The sequence below is a fragment of the Anas platyrhynchos genome, chromosome 4 (genome assembly GCF_047663525.1).
Source record: "Anas platyrhynchos isolate ZD024472 breed Pekin duck chromosome 4, IASCAAS_PekinDuck_T2T, whole genome shotgun sequence".
NCBI classification, from domain to species: domain Eukaryota; kingdom Metazoa; phylum Chordata; class Aves; order Anseriformes; family Anatidae; genus Anas; species Anas platyrhynchos.
The window spans coordinates 56,335,922-56,347,161 of NC_092590.1; the positions used below are offsets into that span (position 1 = coordinate 56,335,922).

Below are 11,240 nucleotides of genomic sequence, written 5' to 3' on the forward strand. Positions count from 1 at the left end.
TTTTTTCACGTGGGCTAAAAGAATTTAAAATGCATGTAATCTGAAACTAAATAATTAACTGCAATCCGGTAGGCAAACGTTCCACCTTCTATTTTTTTTTTCTCTCCTTCTCTTTTTCTGCTAACAAGCCACCCAGTTTTACTTTCTTGCCTCCTCCCATTCACTCCACCCTGTGGATCTCTGCCAAGTCAGTCCAACTTGTCCAAACAGGACATGGCTTTTGATAAGATTTTGCTCACGCCCTGTACTTCAGAAAGACAAATGAAGCAATTGGGTTTTGTATGCAAATAAGGACAGGTGCAAGGTAAAGTCCAGGCAAAGTTCCTCAGTATTTCCATGTGTGAAGTCCAGTGAAAAGAGCAAATGAGAAAAATCACAAAATCTGCCCTTACAACCCAATTAAGAACCGAAGTATCCCCTTCAGAAGGAAAGTTCATGTCCCTGTCAGGATTGGAGAGTTCTTGAGATTAACTTCTGGATGGGTATGGTTTGCTGTTTCAGAGACATAATTAGTAAATGAGAGCTTAAAGTCACTTAGCCTGCATTCTGGCAGTAAGGATTTGTATAGATTATTTGCAGTGGCCAAAAGGAGCAAAGCAGTTGAAGAACACACCCAGCCTGCACATCTGCACCACACACCAGCCGCTGAAAGGCGATCGTGCTCCTGCCATGGCTCTGTACCTCACCTTCAAGGTCCGCCAACCCCACAGCCCTGTTAGGAAAGGGTGGGGTGGACGTCCAGTTCTGGCTCTGCACATCCAACAACTACAGATCCTCTCTGCAGCACAGAGCCTTTGCTCCAGACCTGGGAGCGCAGGCAGTGACCTGAAAGATAGCACAGCTGTGGATAGCAGGGTGGGGGCCATAAATCCTCCCTCTCTTCACTCTGCATAAAACTATGCGCCAGTGTTTGCTTTCTCAATCTTTCTGCCTGGGGAAGCAAGGAATGCTGCCCTGTGGTACAGTGAGGCTTTGTCTAGAAGCATCAAGGTATTATTGTTACTGTTGGTATAATTACAGAATAATGTAATGGTATCTGCTAAATTAGCACTGCCTGAGCGGCCTCCCCAAAGACAGGGCAGCGCTGCTGGTATCTGGCAGCCACCGTATTTCTTGTGGCTGCAGCTCTTTGGCCCAAGCCCTTTGGGACTTACGCTGTTGCCCCGAAAGTGGTACTTCTTCTGCGAGCCTCAAGTCAAACTTCCCCTGTTATTAAGGAGAAGTGATAACATCAGAAGACTCTCCACTGATGAAATCCAAAGGGAGGGGAGGCTTCCTGGGCCGGGCTGAGAAGCCTCCTTCAGTGGAACCTTGGAAGATAATCTGACAGAGGAAAAAACAGCGTGACAGCAGGAGTCCCTGGAAAGGGTTGAGAAAGGGTTTTCCACAGCTCCTAGCAAGATGTGTTTGCACTGACAGTACCGGCTGCTCATCAAGACCTGTGTCAGCAAAAAAAAAGTATTTCTGAAGTTCCATTAACTTTAATGGGAAGTAAGCGAGCGCTGAACTGCGCCGGGCCCCAAAATAGCAGCAGGCAAAGAAACTCCCCAGCTCAGCAGAGCACAGCTCTCAGATCCAGCCCCAGACAGCATGAGCAGGGGAAGGAGCGAAGGCCTCGAGATGGACCTGGGGGAAGGGAACGGAGCAGCCACCCCACAAAGAACAGCAGGGGGAAAATCATGAAGAAGCAGTACACCAAGAAAACATGCTGCAGGTCAGCAGCCCCCTGTATTTGCTTATTCACTGGATTTCCTCTGGGAAATGGCAGTAAGTGTTCAAAAATGTAGGATACCGTGTAAAAAGAAAGTGGCACCTGGACAAAAACTTTCAGCTGAATGCTTTACTTGTAAGGCGTAAAAGGAATATTAAGACAAATGGCAGTATTTTGTTTCGATTTCATTAAGTTGTGTCACTTAACAATAAAAGCTCTCCAAAAATGCCATGCACCCTAGTGCAGGGGCTGGACCAGATGGCCTCAAGAGTTCCCCTCCAACCTTCATTATTCTAAGATTAATATGCCTCTTCAACTAGATGCTTCAATGAAACCAAAATAACTAGTTTTTAAAAATCCACTGCAATTAAACATTCTAATTTTTATGTAACACCACATTTTATTCTTTCCTTTCACATAGCAAATAATTTCAAACTATTTTGGCTTTTTATTGACACAAACATCTTTTACCTTCCCTCCAGTGCAAGCAGGCTGAAAAATCTGGTATTTTGTGCAGCTTGTACATTCTAAGTTTGCTGGTATCACTTTGACCTAGAACTGTTTTGTCATAATCATTTATCAGCTGTGTAGCAGACTAATCAGTATTTCAATTAGATTTGATAATTACTGTTGCAGGCTGTTTGAAGCCACATGTCGGGAAATGGACTTCTTGAACATAAAAATTTCAGGGAAAAAAGTTTGTGCAGTGCTTACTAAAAAAATGCCTTTTCTGCCAAAGAAAAATGGAGTCCAGTTCAACCTTCAGTTCTACATCTACTGAACCCAAGGGAAAGAGAAAGAAAAGCTCTTGAGGCACCTCCATTAGACAATATTCTCCCTTATCAGGGCAGACTACTGTCTGGTTTCCTGTCTCAACTCAAGCTACTGCTTCGAAGGAGAAACAGTCTAGTAAGGATAAAAGATCAGACTTCTGAAAACAAGTGAAGTATGTGGAATGGTATGATAATCTTTCCCTTCCAAACTGAACTTTGTTTTCTGTTGTGTTTTTTCTTAATTTTGAAGATAATTTTAAAGGACAAATATTAATCCTATCTTTTTGTATTACTAGGGAAGAATGACAGAAGATACTGCTTTGTAACATAAAGGACTCTATTATTCCATGAACCTTGAGAGAGATTAAAAATTTTTGGTAGTATGGGAGAAAAGAAAGAAATTCTAATCCTAAGGAAAGTGTACATTTATGAACAATAGCTTAAATGACTAATTTGAGTGAGGATTTGAATATAGGGCAAATGTTGATGAACTTCTGTGTATCTACAGAAGTGAAAAAAACAAGACGGAAAAGAGCTGGATAGTGTAGTGGGTAAAAGTGATACAGTGATCAAAGAAACTCAGACTCTTTAAAAGCGGAAATTCTGTCGTGCCTTCATGGATCAAGTTTGTTGGTAACGTACTGACTGCATGATAGGCAGACTTGACCACACACTTGTATTTTTTTTTTTCCATTCTGACTTAGTTTACTACTAAAAAACTACTACAGCTTTAGCATTCAGTATGGCTGATGTACACTTGCACTTCTTTCCCCCGGGAGGTATCTACTGTGGCTACAAAGCCCTCAAAGGAGGGCTCAGCATCAAGTCAACACTTAATAGGGAAGGGTTAAATCTCTGCTAAAACCAGCTCTGCCAAACTTCATATTCTGGATTGGAAGCAACTAGCCTTGGAATGAAAACACAAAGCTTCAATGCTGACAGCATAAAGGAACTTTAAAAGACCTCCTGTTAGCTGTGCTAATTAATATTAAAAAGTTGGTTTACAAAACTATTATAATTTTAATCTCAGTCTTGGATTTTGTAAGACTTCTGAATACAAAAAGGTGTGAACCACAAAATGTACTGCATTTATTATACGCTAGTTTCCAATATCAAACTACAGTTAAATGCAACATTTTTCCTTTGTCACAGGGAAAAAAAAAGATGGAATGTTTGAAATCCTGTGCAAATTGACTAAATTAAGTAAAAATAGTTATGTAAAAATAAGTGGCAGTAACAAATGTGAAAATAATCAGTAAACAACTTACCAAAACTGCGCGGCCAAATACTTCTTGTTATCTGGAATTCTGAATAGACAAGAAACAAGTTCATGTAAGGATGCGCATATTATTTAGTAAGTATTTTTTTCACATACAATTAAACCCTGAAAGAGGAAGTTCATAGCATGTATTTCAGATACTTCTTAAAAGACACAATAGCATTTAAAAATATCTGCAATGATCACAAACAAGTGATCCTTAGCATCCTAAAGAGCAACTGCAGGGATTAAAAGGCTACTTTAAAAAATGAAATAAAAAAGTAGCAAAATAGAAGAGTTAAAGTATTTTGGTGCGAACAGGAAACATGCATATTCCAGCACAGAAATGACAGAGAGGAATAAACAGTCCATCTTGCATTTTCATCCAGGGGCCTGATTCAAAAGCCCAGTGAAGTTAATGCAAGTCTTTCTCTTGATTTCAATGAGCTTTGGCTTGGGTCCTTTAGCTCTTCACCAGTCAGACCCAAAGCAACAGCAAGATTTATATCTCTTTTTGGACTTCCTCTTGATGTTTCTCCATGTTTGCCTGTAACAGGCTGCAGGAAGAAGACAAATCTAAAAACGGGACTAAAAAGATTACTTTTGCGCCTTCAGAAATGCAAAACATAGGACAGCTACACCTATTTATTCCCAAGAAAAGATAGCCAGCAGTCTCATTTTCTGTATTACATCCATGAGACAGGGAATCTTCTAGTTTGGATGACGAGAAAATGTTTATTCCTTTCAGGAACTGGAACTACGAGGTGCTTGCGGTGGGCCATCCAGGTTGGGTAAGGGCAGAAGCCAAAGTTTCCTCTGCAAGGTGCATCTGCAAGATGTGGGCTCTCTTCTTCTACTCTTTTTACACCAGCGTAACTCCGCAGCTTTAATGGAGCTGTTCCAGCCCGGCTGGTGTTGCAAGCCAGAGGAGAAAACTGGATCCCAGTTCTCTGGAGACTTGAGTACCCGTTCTCGGCAAAGGGAGCGAAGCTCTTCAGGTCACCCCCATAAGCACATTGGGAGTCGCGGGCGCGCGTTAAAGGTTAACTTGGAAATCTCATGATGACATAACACAGGCATCTTAAGCAATCGTGAGTGTGTAGAGACATGATAACTCACTGGGTGGGGATTGGGAGTTGAGGGGCAGTGACAAGGGGCCTGGACGAGGCTACCGATCTACCAGAAAACAGCCTGAAACAGGAAAGAGCACCACATATGCCACTTGGAATGTGTGACGCAAACCCCAGCCTTGAAACAAAGAACAGGAAACAGCTCTGCTGGCTGCGCTGGGGAGAAAGCACAGAGAAACATTTAGGCGGCCCTCCCTGACCCTATATTCATGAGCAGCTGGAGTCTTTTAAAACAACAACAGTGGGTGGAGGTGTTTGTTCATTGGGTGTGAAGAAAAACACTGTCCTTATGCTGGGGACCTGCCCTATTTACAAACAGGCACCCTTAACAACACGAGGGAGCACGAGATTTTTTAGACACCACGGGTCATGACGATTAACCGAAGCCTTTCCCTGGGATTGATTGATTTATTACAGGGCTGACAGAACGCCAGTAGCTAAACAGAAGCAGAGCTTCGTTTCTCCAAGCAGTCACAGCTCCTAGCCCAGAAGCGAGGACCTACACGAGCAGGACCAAGGGAATCAGCCGGCCACAGGAGGAGCTGTAGAGGAAGGGGCTGCTGCAGGCAGCATCTCGCTTCGTTGGGCCAGCATGCTCCATGGCTGAGGACCTGCACAGCTCAGCGCACCTACTGCATCTGTCCAAAGCACCGCACGTGTGGCTGTCGGCATCCCTCTGCCATATGCAGAGACTTTGCCTCAGGACCCGACTTTCTGTGGATAAAACACTTCTATTTGCAAAGCGCCCAAATACCCTGCCAGATAAACGAACTCCTTCCTCAAGGTGGAGGCAGAGGAAAGGTGCATTTTGCCTAGATGTCATATACTAGGGAAACTTCAACACTTGCTTTCCTTCAAAGCTGTGGTTTCATTGCACTCTCTTCCCTTACATGCTTTGCATCGGTTATTTATACACCAGGGGTGGGACATCTAACGCTATCCGATGTGAGAACATGTTGCAGCAAATTATGTGGACTGGCACTACAGCAGCACTAACAACTGCTGCAGGCTCCCCATGGCTGGTGTTTAAGAGTGCGCTGGCCAGCAGAGCATCTGCACAGCGATGTGTGGGTGCAGGCTTTATGCTGATGATATCAGCTCCTTACTGGCTTCACACCAAGCATCTGGAACTAAGCAACTTGGTGGCTGCACAGCTCCTGTCTCTACCACCTTAGAGCCTTTGGCTGATCTCGCTCACGTTTGCATCATTTTTTATCTGAAGGCTTTTGCTTTCGGCTGACCAGGTATTGACCGCATGGCTCAAATCCTCGCAGCACATCAAGGCTGTCTCACAGCTCTGTTACCGAGGGCAAATTTTGTCCAGTTTCTCATGGAAGGCACAGACCACTTTATATCTTCTCCCTCCTCACACACACCCCGCCCTTGCCCCCGTCCCCCTTGTGGTCTGTACCACACTGTGTGCAGGGGAAAAAAAAAAGGTATTTTGCCAGCTTGGACAGAAATAAAAAAGGCCACTCACACCAGCTTCAAGTTTTTGTATTTATACTAGGCAAAAAGCTCTTAAAAATACAAGAGGAAAGTTAGTTTGAAGTAAATCTCTTCTGGGTCAGGCAGGATTATCAAATCCAGATGTAGCTCCTCTCACACAAGAAGTTCCTCATGCAATTACCAAGAGTGTGCATCTTAAAAGTATTATATGGGAAAAAATCATTACTGAGCAGCCATGTAAGCCTTTGTTTTCAATACAGGTAATGAGCACTCATGGATATCAGTTTAAATAAAGTAAGCCTTCAAAGCTCTCGTATCCGGCACCCAAATTCAGCCTTTCATAACAATAAAGCCTTCAGAGTTCAGCTCTACAAACAGTGGCACTTCCTGCATTTTCAAAGGCTAGGAAGCAAATAAAGCACAGCGGACAATACAGGTACAGTGAGTGAGGTATCAGGGGAGGACACGAGGCAAGTCCCTATTTTATTCCCCCCTCCCTGCCCTCCTGAGCAGCCCCCAGCCCCTCTCCCCGCCTGCGCCCCCCGCACTGGGCTGTCCTGTGCCAGGGCTGCCCCCGGCCGTGCGAGAGGCGCATCTGACAAAAGTCCAAAGTAAACGCTCCCGTCCGCGTTTGGGCTTAAAGAATTAATTATTAATAATAATAATAATAACAAATGAACGGCGTCCAGAAAAAGGGAAGCAAATTGCGGTCGTTGCTCCTACCGCCGTACCCAGCTGCGGCGCGGCTGAACTTCACCTCGACCCCTGCCAGCTCGGAGGGGGGCGGATAATATGGTTTTGGGGGGCACCACCACCCCCTGGCTTAACCTGGAGCTCGGCCGGAACCTTCCCAAAACCCGAACCCACCCGCGAACATCCCCCCGGTCCGCTGCTTGTCCCCCCTTCCCCAAAAAGCCCCCGCACCCCGCACCGGGATGGTGGCGGCGGGGGCGTCCCAGCGGGGTCGGGGCAGGTGCGCGGAGCCCCCCGGAGCCCCCCCATCCCCACAGCAGCTCGGGGAAACTTTCCGGGGGGCTGCCGCCCCCCCCCCACACACACACACTTACGCTGGGCAGGAGGTGCGGAGGGCGCCGTGGGGGCGCTGGGCGGCGGGGCTGGAGGCTGGAGGCGCCGTGGCTCCGGCTCTGTGTGTGTGTGTGCGGTGTGTGTGCGAGGAGGGGCGGCCCCGCTGCCTGCCTCCCTCCCTCCCTGCCTGCCTCCCGCCTTCCCCCCGGGCTGCTGGCACCGGGCCGCGCTGTCACATGACGCCGCCGCCTCTCTCGCCCTGCCCGGCTCCCCGGGAGGGTCACGGAGGGGAGCGCGGCCGGGCGGGGACGGAGGGAGGGAGGCAGGAGGGCGGCTCCCCGCCCGCGGGGTGGAGGCTCCGCCGAGGGGCCGGGGCGAGCGGCGGCGCACACAAACAGGCGGGCACGCCGTGACTCCCCGCCGCCCAGCCCTGCCTCCCAGGGGCAGCCGGCCTCGCGCAGACACTCATTATCCGCCAGCAGCCCCGGGAGGGGAGGGGAGGGGCGGGGAGCGGGACAACCACCGCCGACAAACCTGCCCGGCCGGCCGCTCCTCCCCTCCCTTCCCTCCCTTCCCCTCCCCGGCAGCGCGCCCCTTCCCCACCCTCCCTCCTTCCCTCCCTCAGCGCCCACCCCGGCCGACCTGCGGCGGCACAGCCCGGGGGGAAGGAAGGGAGGAGGGAGGGAGGGAGGGAGGTGCTCGCTCGCTCTGGGGCGCTGCCGCCGCCGAGTTGGCTTGGCCGGCGGGGGCTGGGAGAAGGGAGCGGGGCGAGGCGAGAGGCGAGGCGAGGCCGGGCGGCCGGCGTGGGGCAGAGGTGTGGGGCCGCCTCCGCCCCGGCTTGGCGGCTCGCCCGCTGCCGGCCGCCTGAGGCCCGGGCCGGGAAGCGCCGCCTCACGCCCCGCGCACAGGGGGCCGGGGCCCGCCGGGGGGCAGCGGCCTGAGGCGGCCCCGGCTCGGCCCCCCGCGGGAGGCAGGAGGCGGCCCCGGGCGGCGCTCGCTGCTGGAGGCTGGGGTTTTGCACGGACGGCCCGCGGAGCAGGAGCCGCTTGTCTCCCTGTGGACCGAGGGGTTTCAGTCGGAGCGGTGTTTGCTGGAATAAAGTGAAGTAAAATCCCGGCCTGCCGTCTCGGCTCTGTTGCTCAGGCAAAGGTTCTGCCCCCAACACTCTACATGTTGTATATGAGGTGTTATATACTCGTTGCGCCACGTAAAATCTTACCCTCTTCTGACTGATAAATGGTACCTGACACGTCAACCAAAAGGCAACCGCTGTGCTTGGCAAGGCTCCGTCCCGCAGTGCGAACTGTGGACGGATGAGAAGCTTTTTAAGGGTGGAGAAGTCGCCCTGTGGGACCCGTGATTACACGTTTGGTCCTGTGGGTAACACCAGCGGTGGGTGCTGGGCATCTCCAGCCCCCTCGGGATCAGCCTGTATTCAAGTCTCTGACTGGGACCCCAACCTAACTCACCTCTGGTGGTTGTTATTTCTGTTCTCTTTGATTATTACCGAGTCAATAAAGCTGTAAAAGCAAAACACAGAAGGAAGGGAGAAGGACAGGGAGAAATGCTTTCAAGATGCACGCTCTGCTGTGTACAGCCACGTGTTCAGTTTACATCTTTGGTTCTAGGATGTTTTAATGTGTCCCCTGACATAGCCCGATAGGCTTTATAAAGCACACTAAGACACCAGTCTGAAACCCCGAAGGGTATGACTCAATGACACAACAATAAATTGTAGTATCTCCTGGATAATTACACTGTATCATGTCACAACAAGGTATTGTTGAAATATTATCATGTATCTCATAAAGTGTGATTTTTTTATTATAAGCCTATAAAATAAACAGAATTGTTGTGTTAGAACATACAGACAGACACAAAACATTTTGTTAGGGCTGTGAAAAGGAGCTGCTGTAATTTTCTTGCACAAACATGCTCCAGATAAAGTAGTTATGTCCCAGCTTTGCACTCTCTTATTCTGAGAGCTAGCACAGGTTACACAGCTAGCTAGAGCTCTGAAGTCAGGGGGCAGAGTTGTTTTGGTGTCCAATTCTGAAACAGGCAAAAATATTTCGTAGTAGCAAGCATGCTCCTCCTGGTAAAATCACTGGATTTTCCTGTTAACTATTACCTTGTTCTGGCCTCAGATGAACCAAGTTTAATCCAGTGCAATTTTACTGTGTTCTGTGAAGTCACTCTGGATTTGTATTAACAAACAAGAGAGAGGGGGTTGTGAGCGATGCTTTTGTGGTGCAAAACAGGACTGTGCACCTGTCAGCATTTTGTTATCTTCCTGTGTTTGGTTTTTGTACCTAAGCAATTCAAAAATTTGAAGAGATGTTCCAATTCTGAAAGGAGCAGAATCTCATTGATTTTAATAGGAATTGAAAAGCCAGGAGGGGGAAGCTGGGTGTGTGGAGAGTCCTTGCCATCTGGTTAGCAGACCCAGCAGTTTTAACCAGGTCTGGAAGTGTTTCTGGATCAAAGGACTGGCGGATGGCAGCCCTTAACATCTTCCAGCACAACACCTCCTCCATCTCTGCTTTGCCCATCATCCCAGCAGCATTTCAGATGTTGCTGTGCTGAATGACTTCTCTCTCAGGAGGAAGACCAGTGGCATGCAAGTCCCTCGTATGACAGGAATAAAGGTTATTGCTTGGGTCTTCTTTGCTTTGCTTTGTAGCACATGGCACAAACCCTTGTCACGAGATGGAAGATTCACTCTCAGAAGTGTGGCGGAGAGTGTGGCACAGTCAGTTTTCTGGTATAAGCAGACAGGAGGTGGTACTTAGAGTGGGCGGAGGTGAAGGTGTGCGTCATTGACATGAAGAAATCAGTATTAAAATGTTAAATTAAAAGGTATAAGATGTTCAGATGTCTGTAAGAGGACCAAATCCAGCCATGCACAAATGAACACTTGCTACTATCAGCTACATTACCTCTGTGAGAAATGTGACTTAAACTGTAAACAAATTTACATCTTTTAAGGGTAAATCTTTTTTTTTCTTCACATGAAACAGTTTAAAATAAAAGAAGTGTACTGTATTTGGTGTACTTTTTGTGTACTTTTTCAATCCTTAATTCATCTTTGGGTTATGGGATGAACTTGGGGTGGATGCTGGTCCCAAGCAATGCAAGTGTTACTCTGGCATTTATTCTGAGTTGGTCTGTGTTACAAAATGTGCTATCTAGTCAATGAGTGGTATTTATGCAGATAAATTGTCCTTAGTCCACAGATACAGGATAAGGCCTATACATGTTTGATGTATTCAGGTACATTTGTATAAACCTACTGTGTTCTGCAGTTTCAGGACAGATATTCACCTCTACATCTGGTACTCACTAAACTAGCTCTGAGTGGAATGAGAGAGAGGTCATCATATATCCAGCAAAATTCATTATTTTTCTTAAATGCAGTTCACTTCTTAGAAGAACCGTAAGTTTCACACTTAAAAAGGTATACTAATATTTCTTGTACACTGAATATTTAACCTCAGCAGCACAGCACTGATATGGCTCTGTGTTGTAATTCCAAGTTTTCAGAAATGTGGAAGTTGAGACAGTAGGAGTTTAAATGATTTAGAAGCTTAGGTATGTCTACACTGCAGTCACAGACATACCTGAGCTGGTTTTAAACAAGCCAGCTTGGGAGCTGGGTGCAATCCAGCTGCGGCAGCGTGGAACTCAGAGCTGGCTGGAAAACGTGCCCAAAAAGCTGGGTAAATACCTGAGTGGTTAGGCTGGCCTGAGCTCCACGGCTAGACTACTACCGGTGCCCAAGCTAGCTAATTTAGAGCTTGCCCGACTGTGTTTATACCATACCGCCGTCACATCAGTTGTGACTGCAGAACAGACGTACCCTCCTGTGAATTGTGTGACTCAGCCCTGTCTCT

The 11,240-nt window shown here is 47.7% G+C and overlaps 1 protein-coding gene across 1 annotated transcript in view; it reads right to left on the reverse strand.

The window, feature by feature from the left end:
* KLF3 (KLF transcription factor 3) overlaps positions 1-7,918 on the reverse strand; it is a 28,407-nt gene extending 20,489 nt beyond the window's left edge. The window contains exons 1-2 of the mRNA XM_027457242.3: positions 7,389-7,918; positions 3,753-3,791 (exon numbers count right to left, since the gene is read on the reverse strand). The gene's annotated coding sequence lies outside the window, so the exon portion shown is untranslated. The remainder of the gene's footprint in view (positions 1-3,752; positions 3,792-7,388) is intronic.
* Between the last annotated feature and the right edge of the window lie 3,322 nt (positions 7,919-11,240).